We start from the raw sequence: 9614 nt of genomic DNA on the forward strand, positions 1-9614 counted from the left end.
TATGTAACCATGTAGCTCAATTCACTTTTTAGTTCAAATATCACTTTTTTCTCACAGAAAGGGTTCTTACTGCCACAATACAATGGTAAGTTTCAGCAAACTTCATCAACTGGCTTCACAATTTATTTTCTGTGCTTAAATTCTTCTGGGGCTTCAACCCCAAGAGGACTTGGCATATTCATGATCTTTATGCCAGCTTCTAAGTGCCTAGAATCCAGAATAAAAACCATTAGGTGAAATCAGAACAAGCAGCATGGTTTGTGAAATTAGGGTTCTAAATAGTAACAAAGTTGAAAGGATTGTAAATCATCAAAAGGAAATGCTCTCTTGGACTTGAGTATCCAAAACAACAAACATGATGGGCTTAAGAGCTGTGTAGTCTTCTTTCAATCCCTTCTGTTTAGCTATCTATAGTATTTGAAAAGGGAGAATTATGTCTCTTTTTCCTTTGAAAGTGAAGACTGGGATGTTAGTTTTCCACCTAATAAATCAACAGAATTTGTTTAGAAGGTTTCTTGTTTGTGCACTCAAAATGACAATTCAGTCCCACAACTCCTGTCTTCCCCAAGAAGCCTATGCTAAGTAGACATAGTAGGCAGCATAAGTAAACCCATGATCCCCACTCCCAAATAATGAGAAAAGTTGCTGCTGAATGATTTAGGACTTTCTAAGACTTTCCAGGCACATCTGAAATATCCATGTAAAGCTAAAGAAAAACTTAACAAGGTGGAAAAAGTGGGTATGTGGAGGTATAATTATTCAAAAATAACTGTAAAATTTTCATGAGGTGATCAAAGCAAGGAATCTGTGGATGCTCTGAATTTATTAACATCAAATTCAGAGAAACTGTGCTTATGAAAACTTGACATATACTACTTTTAGATTCCCCAGACTTCAGCCCAGGAGATGGGTGAAAGCCTCAGAAGAAACTACATCTTTTGATTGAATTTAGGTATTTGACTATACACGCGTGTATGGATATCTGTATGTGCACACACAACAAACTGATCTTTGTGGCTGACCAACGTGAGCGCTCACTACCCAGACTGACCACTCTAACACTAGTGAATGGCACAGAAACAAATCCCTTACTCTGGGCCAGTGCTGTACCCAGTGTAATGAGAGGGCACATGGACTTTAACAAGGTCAAGCACAAGGTGCTACACCTGGGTGAGAGCAACCCCCAGAATCAATACAGGATGTGGAATGAGCAGATCAAGACCAGCGCTGAAGGAGTTGGGGGTGCTGGTGGATGAGAGGCTGGACATGACCCAGCCATGGGCACTCTCAGCCCAGGAAGCCAAACGTGTCCTGGGCTGCACCAAAAGCAGCAGGGCCAGGGAGGGGATGCTGCCCCTCTGCTCTGCTGAGACCCCAGCAGGAGTGCTGCACCCAGCTCTGGGGCCCAGCACTGCAAAGGCACAGGCCTGTTGGAGCAAGTCCAGACAAGAGGCACCAAGATGATCAGAGGGATGCAGCACCTCTGCGATGAGGAGAGGCTGAGAGAATTTGAATTATTCAGCCTGGAGAAGAGAAGGCTTCAGGATGATCCAATTCTGGCCTTCCAATATGTGAAGGAGACTACAACGGAAAGGGAGAGAGACTATTTACAAGAGCATGTAGAGACAGAACAAGAGGGAATGGCTTCAAACTGAGAGCAGGTTTACATCAGCTATTAGGACGAAATTCTCTCCTGTGACGGTGATCAGGCATTGGAACAAGTTGCCCACTGAAGTTGTGGATGCCTGATCCCTGGAAGTCTTCAGGACCAGGCTGGATGGAACTCTAAGCAACCCAGTGGAAGGTGTCCCTGCACATGACAGGGGAGCTGGAACTAGACGACCTTTAAGGCTCTTTACAACCTTGACTACTCTCTGATGATTCTATGATGTTGGGGTTTCTTCAGGAGTCACGCCCAAAGCAGTTGTGCTTTACAGTCAACCCAATGTTAACACTGAGCAAGTGTTGATCCTGCCATGCTTTTCAGGGAAAAGAGAGAAGGCATTCACTTTGCAAATGGTAGATGATGTCAGATACTAAGGACTCTTTACTCATGTATGTGTAGCAAAACTCAAACTCAACTTTCCCAGCAAAAGCACGGATAACTGCAGATTCAGTACTGAATTAGGTAGATTTTCTGTTCAGAGCAGCTTTTGAATGACATCACTTAATTTCAACTGACATGGCATAGTCAAGTTCCCAAATGCTCTTCTGACATTGCCTTTGAAACTCTCAAAGCTGCAAAATCTTTTTTGAAGTAAAATCTTCACAACATAAGGCTTCTATGCTTAGCCTTGAAGTTCCAAGTTTCTACTCAAGTTTTCTACATCTTTCTTTAGTCCATGGATATTACCTTTTTTTCATCAACTCAGACCAACAAGACTAGGAGGAATCAGATGAAACTAGCAAGCTGAGAGATCAAAAGAAACGGAAATATTTTTTCATTTATAGCCTAGTTTATTTGAAGATTACCTGACACTGGATACCAAGGATGCTAAAAGTCCTTATCTGTTGAACAGATAAACAGAATAAAAACATTTTTTTTTTAAGGTAACAAACTACAGAAGCTCAAAACACAAAGGCAAAGTATTTCAGTGTGTTTGTGTATTATTAACAAACCAACTTCTGATCTGACCCAACATATTATCAAGTTTCCTCCTACATTCAGAGAAAAATAAGAAGAGCACAGTGTTGTACTCTCCAGGAAAAATATACTTCTAAGATCTTGTGACAAAACAAAAATGCTCTAATTCTTCAAGATCCTTTAATTTAAACTCAAATCTGAATTGTATTCTTGGCCTGTACTGGTTCTAAGTTGGTATTTTAAGCACCTCTGACATAAAATCAGCTGTGTTACACTGCTGCTTAGTGAAAACACATCAACACAAAATGGCTACAGAGCAAAAATGGCCTATCCCAAGCAAAAGCTATACTTGTAAAACTTGGGTTAAAAATCAACATAGAAGTTACAGGAAGGGGCAACACTTAAAACTTCAAATCAGCAAGAAATTACAGTAAAAAGTCATTACAACCTTACCTCTCCCCTACTATTGGTTTATTAAGAGGATTCTTGGAACTGCTTACAAAATAATGCAATTACAGCATGAAAAGCAAGGAATAGTGACTGAAAAGGCAGTATTAAAGCTGAGTGCTCTAATGTTTCCTGAAAACAAGGAGCAGATTCAGAAATCAGGAACAGTATCTTTTCAATATAGATCATTATTTTAGCTCTCTACTTCAACTGGGAGTTGCATTCAATTTCACAGAATGGTAAAATACACTCACACTACTTGGGAAACTGCACTAATCATTCACCTTACATGCCATGGGGTCAGGGGCTTTCCTGTCTGTAAGAATTAATAGCAATTCCACTACTTTCTTCAAAAAGCAACAGCTCTTAGGTTTCCAAAATGACTAAGTGGACTACAACCATTTTTGTTGAAGATACTTGCTAACTCACTGTGCCCTGAACAAACACCTGATCTGAGTCAGCTCCAAGAGGTGAAGTCATGAACAAGGGGGGCAGAACTTTATTTTACTTTGCATATTCACTGACAATTAGAATCTGACAAAACATACTGTCAACAGTCCCCAGGATTCTGCCAAAATACACCACATACCTCACCCTGCCAGAAGACTGCCAGTCTCTATGTTCTTTGTAAAAACCTTAGAGTAGTTCCTGACCCTACTCTGCAGAGCTTTTGCACTGCTTTCTTGCTTTGGCATTCAAACCAATCCACCTGCATTTGAAAGAATGACTCTGCAAGGTACGCGAGCAGTGTCTTCTCCTAAGAGAAACCACCTCTCTTTTCCAGGGTTATTTACTTCCATAAATCAAGACACTGAAGAGCTGTGCATTAATTGAGGCAAACGAAATAAGGAGGTTACAACCAAGAAGTCCATTACAATGGGGCCTGGCTATTCATAGATGGCTGGGAATGGAAGGCAAAACCAACAGCAGAGTTAACCACAGCATGGCTAAACTTCACTTCTGAAGGTAACTGAATTTCAAATCACCAGCTTCAGCACAACCAAATGGGTAGAACACCAAATGGGAAACCTGAAACTTTGAGATAGGAAAGGAGTTGCTTAATTCAAAAGCTAACACTGAAATTCAGGGACCACAGACTGCCTAGGCATTTAAAACAAAGAATATGGAATATACAGTCCTTGTATTGGGTATACCAAATTAAAGGTACCTCCCAAGGGAATTGCATGGTCACAGATTCCTTAGCTAGAACAGCAGCAGTCCTTAAGTCAATTCTGAAATAAAAGCAACAGGAATGGAGGTTATCATTACAGCCCAGAATTCAGGGCTGTTCTGCACACTCACCTCTCTTCTGCAGAACACTGAGAAAGAAGGCTTTCCTAATTCTGACTTCTCTTATGAGCACCAGATATACCACATGAAATAGAGAGTGAGGGGGTCACAGACATGCCAGGCCCTCCTCCCTAAAAACATTTGTGTGTCCAATTAAAATGCTGTCTGGTTTTCACAACAGAGCAAAAAGGTGCTCTTGGGGCAGAGCACTACAAGTATCTGTTAGACAAAGACACTTCCACAAGTATAATGAATGACACATGTCTAGGAATTCCTCATGATTTAAGATTTGCTCTCTTACTTCCAACTTTTTCTAATGCCATGACCACTCTCATTTCTATTTGTTTTCAAATTTTTCCTCATTTTGCTACGCTTAGGTAAACACATGGCACCATCACCAAATGAATCTACATTGTATCCTTGAAGAAGGGTTTCAGCACTTGGATATTTAGCTCCCTTGTTACAGATACACCAGGCAAGCCTCCTAAGAGCTGACAGAGATCTCAGTGATAATAATATACTCCTTTAATTAAAAGAGAAAAATGTTGAATTCAAAACTCCCTATTATCTATGAAATAAACAACAGCTAACAAATTAAATGGGGAAAGCACATGGCAGGGTCAGGCAATTTATTTTTTTCCTGCTTGTCCTGGGTTATTAAAAAAAAGTCTATGTAATCACATTATTTTTTTCTACCTACTCAAAACCAGATTTAATTCTTACTTTTTTTATTATTATTATTAAATCTCTCTAGTAAACAAAAGGGATGGTAGAAAGACTGAAAAATTCCCATGAAAATTCTTTCAAGAAGTCATGTGGGTCAAGAGATCAGAAACAACTAATGAAAATTGGCACTCTGTTACAGCACACTATTACTGCACCAGAACAGGCTGTACCAGAGTGCATGTACTAGATGGACTGGTCCTAGGTTTGAAGGGTCCATTACTAAATAATGTACTGAAAACCCACATATTGTACACAGAAAAAAAAAAAAAGAAAGAAAAAAGTACAAGCACTTTACAACTGAGGTTTGAAATACACAAGTGAATTTCTCCTATTAGCGCTTTGCTTTTAAAATGATCTTTGTTCAGGTAGTTTAACATCAGTGAGTCACAAGGTAGGTGTCTGCACTGTGCCTCTACTAACACTGTCCTACCAGTGACCTCCAGTGTGACAGCTTGGGATTATTTACTAACAGGGATTTGGTACATTATCCAGCAGAAGAAATGAACTGAATGAAAGACCAATATGGTGAGAGTGGGTAATAACTACATGCTTGAGGCAAGAGGGCAAGGAATTTGTCAGAGATTTGGATTTCTGTCTGATCTTGGATTTCATTTGCGTTAAATGTCATAAACATTAGCAAAACAGGACTATTCCAGAAACAAATTTTAGCCGTAACTTCTTGCAACTAATGGTTATTGGGTAACTGTTCAAACCAATTCTATTTGAACAACAATTGCATCTAAATAAATAAAGAATGCAGATAATGAAATCACCCCTAGTTTTGCTTCTTTGGTGTCAAATTTGAGGTAGGACCTGGATTTTAGATCAAGACGCATAAAAACATCAACTCATCTTTTCATTAAGACAATTATTAACACAAGCAGAGAATTCACAGCCCTGTCATTCCGATTCTTAACATCACATGTCTGTGATGTTCATCTTAAAGCATCACAAATAATGCAATATTACAGCACACAACACACAGACTTTCCATCAAAAAAAACAAACGTGCTGGTGATACTGTGCTCCTCTTCCTTCTTAAGGTTAATGTGCCACTACAGCGATTCTCCCATCAGGGGCTTTTAGCTCAGTATCACAGGTCAAGTCAATGGTAACTGTACAGCAAAAAGCATCAAAATCAAACGGGGAAGGGGTCAAGATGTGAACACATCTGTCCCTCAGTGTTGGTAAGCGCGGGCTTACTCATCAAGCACAGGTCCTCCCTCTTTCCCTTCAGCACACGGGTTTATACCCAGCACTATTGCTCAGCAAATACAACTTGTGACAAACACTACGGGAAACCGCAGACAAGATACACGCTGCTCCAGCGCGGGGAGCGTTCCAGAGGGCACGGCCGCGCCTGGGCTTCCCCTCTCCTCCCCCTGCAACCCATTTCCCTGCAGTGACCCCTCAGCGCTGGCGGAAAGCTGTGCCACAGCCTCGCTCGCCCCGGCTCTGCCTGGGGGACCCGTGTTGTGTCTACAGCGCAGGCCCCATGTGACAGACAGATACAGACGCGCAGACAGACAGACAGACAGACAGACAGACGCACAGGTGCGGGGAGGGGCGGGAGACCCGGACACGCGCACACCTGGCGCGCTCCCGCGGCGCCTCGCGGGCGCGCACCGGGGTCTGTCCCCGTGTCCCCTTCCGCCCTCCCGCGCGCGGGCCGCCGAGGCCCCACAGCCGCTTACATAACGCGCCGCGCCGTTCCCTTTCCCTTCCCTTCCCCCCGTTCCCGCGCCGGGAAGAGAACGGGGAAGGCCCAGGCCGCGGGCCCAGGGAGGGGCTGTGAGGCAGGGCAGCGGCTGCGGGCCCCGCGTCTTCCTCCCGCTCCCCCTCGCGTCCTCCCTGCCTCCCTTCTCCCCGTCCCCGAGCCACCCCCGGCACGTCCCTCCCGCCATGGGGGCCGCCGCGCCGGGGGGGGCGGGTAAGGCGCCCGCCCCGCCGCCGCTCACCTTCCGCCGCGTCCCAGACACACATTCCCGGGGGCGCCGCCGCTGCCTCCTGCCCTGCCGGGCCGTGTGTGTGAGTGTGCGTGTTGTGTGTGCCTGGGGCTTCACATCGCGACCGCGGTCCCCCTCCGGCACGGACGGACGGACGGACGCACGCAACCGCCGCCTCCTGCCCGCCTTCCTCCTCCTCCTCCTCCCCAGCGCCGGCCGCTCTCTCTCCCTCTCTCCCTCTGTCGCTCGCTCTCCCCGCACCTCGCTCGGTGTCCCCGGCACGGCCCCTCCTCCACCCCCACCCCCTTCCCTTCCCGCGAGCGCGTCACCAGAGAGTCTCGCGCCACCAACCCGCCGCCGCCGCGCGGTCAACAAACGGCGCGCGCCGGCCGGGCAGGGCCCCTGGGCCGCGGCGCCCCCTAGCGGCCCGCCCGCAGGGAGAGCAGCGCCCGGCGGCGGCGGGGGCGCTCGCGCGGCGGGCACGTGACGGCGGCGAGGGGCGGGGCGCGGCGCCAGGGCGCGCGGGCGGGCTGCGGCGGGCGCGGGGCGGCGGCGCCCCCTGGCGGCCCCACGGGGGTTGGTGCCGGGACGGAGCGGGGGGCGGCGCGGCGGATTGCCGTGCCCGGCACAGCCCGGGGCTCCTGCGGACCGCCCCGCAGCAGGGAAGCGGCTGGGGAAGGCCCGACTGGAGTTGTGGCGGTGCTTGCCCCTGCTGGGTCCACCTTGCGGCCTGGGACCCGGAGCGGGGTCACCGCCCAGCCGTGCCCCTGGCCAGGCTGGGTCCTCCTGGACCAACTGGAGCTGAGCCGGGTTCAGGTCCCACCACCCTCGCTCTAGGAAGGGATTTCTCCCGCAGGAGAAAGGCCTGCTTGTTCCTCTTGAGTGCTGGATACAGGAATAACAGCCACTGGCTCCTCCCATGTGATTCTGCATTTTTAACAGAATCACAGAATCCTTTAGGCGGGCAAAGACTTTCCAGGATTGTCAAGTCCAGTCTTTAGCCAGTTAGCACCTTCAACTAAACCACAGCGCTATGGGCCACACTCAGTTATTTCTTGAACACCTCCAGGGATGGTAACTCCACCAGCTCCCTGGGCAGCCCATTCCAGTATTTAGCAACTCTTTCCATGAAGAATTTCTCCCTGATGTCCGACCCGGACCCACCCTGGCACAGCTTGTCCTGTTAGTAGTTGCCTGGGAGAGTGAGCTTTCACCTGGCTACAACCTCCTGTCAGTACACTGGAGATACTCTGAATGTGTCCATGGGGATGCTGAGAGGAACAGAGGGTAATTGTGGTGGAAAACATAGTGTCTGTGGACCTATTCCTGTATAGGAAAGTAGGTGTAATAGTGGTATGGGAATGTAGGGGAAGTAAGACAAATACTTAGAAACACCAATCTTACTAATTGTGCTACTTTATGTAATTTACATAAAAATTACTATCGACTTATTCTAATTGTTATATGCAATTTATCATAAAAATAGCAAATAGCCCCAGTCTTGCAACTGTGTCCACATAACAGATCTGCTAGGAGTCGCCATTGATACTAGGCAAAACTCCAATATGGTTATAACCACACCAGTCAGATGGACTCAGACCCAGATGGATTTAGTTCCATGGATGAAGTTGTCTGTCACTGTTAGACAAGGGCTTACGCTGAACTTTTTCCTCCATCTACATTGCCCCAATTGTCCTATTTTGTGGAAAATGTTACAGTTTTATATATTTTTTTCTCTATTTTGTATGATAAATCAAAAACTTAATGAATGTCCAGCCTTTCACCTGTATCTAGTTACATACTGGCCAAGATATTCATGTAGGATAAGGAAAACTCGAGTTCAGGTCTGTATCACCCAGCTGAGCACCAGCTATTTTATCCAGATTGGTTGCTGCATTTTACTTTGAGAAGTATTTATAGCACAACTCTTAGCACCTTCATGAGAAACACCCAAATATTTGACTTTGGTCAGTATTTTAATGAAACTCGTCTTCACAATGTGGGTGTTTCCTGCCAGAGGAAGTACTCACTAGAGTTTTCACCAGCTTTTATTTTGGAGACATTGTGGCTGGCTGCTTTTGGTCTATTTTTTATCAGCAATTATATTACCTGAAAAAGAGATCTGAAAAATACTGTTTAGAAAATATGCTAGCTAGAATATATCTATTTCACGGGGACAGCATTTTCCAGTTTTGCCAGGAAATTATTCTACCAACTCCGGTCTGGAGTAAACTAACTGTTAAAAGTATTGCATGACTGGATATGTGCATTATTTTTTTTCTTACAGAGCTATTTCTCTAGGGGGCAGTTGTGGAGCAGAAAGGCAGAAAGACAAGTGGAATGGGGATTAATTTAAGTTAGCAAGAACAGCTTTAAAATGGTTAGTCAATGATTGTATTTTATTTTTAAATAGAAACTGACATATAAGCAAATTATAAGAGGAACCAACAATTATTTAGAGAGGCATGTGGGGACAGCTATTTTGTTTTGTGAAATATAGCTGGGTAAGAGTTACCAGTGAAAAATCCTGAAATAGCCAGCCTATACTTTCAGCAAAGAATAGATACAGTTAGTCAAAATAGGCAAATATTAGTTTAGGAAGAAACAGAAAACAGAACTAA

General features: G+C 45.4%; 1 protein-coding gene across 1 annotated transcript in view; it reads right to left on the bottom strand.

Moving 5' to 3' along the window:
* REV1 (REV1 DNA directed polymerase) overlaps nucleotides 1–7258 on the bottom strand; it is a 57034-nt gene extending 49776 nt beyond the window's left edge. Inside the window, exon 1 of the mRNA XM_066313629.1 lies at nucleotides 7006–7258. The gene's annotated coding sequence lies outside the window, so the exon portion shown is untranslated. The remainder of the gene's footprint in view (nucleotides 1–7005) is intronic.
* Nucleotides 7259–9614: the final 2356 nt, after the last annotated feature.

Source organism: Sylvia atricapilla, chromosome 2 (assembly GCF_009819655.1).
Source record: "Sylvia atricapilla isolate bSylAtr1 chromosome 2, bSylAtr1.pri, whole genome shotgun sequence".
NCBI lineage: Eukaryota > Metazoa > Chordata > Aves > Passeriformes > Sylviidae > Sylvia > Sylvia atricapilla.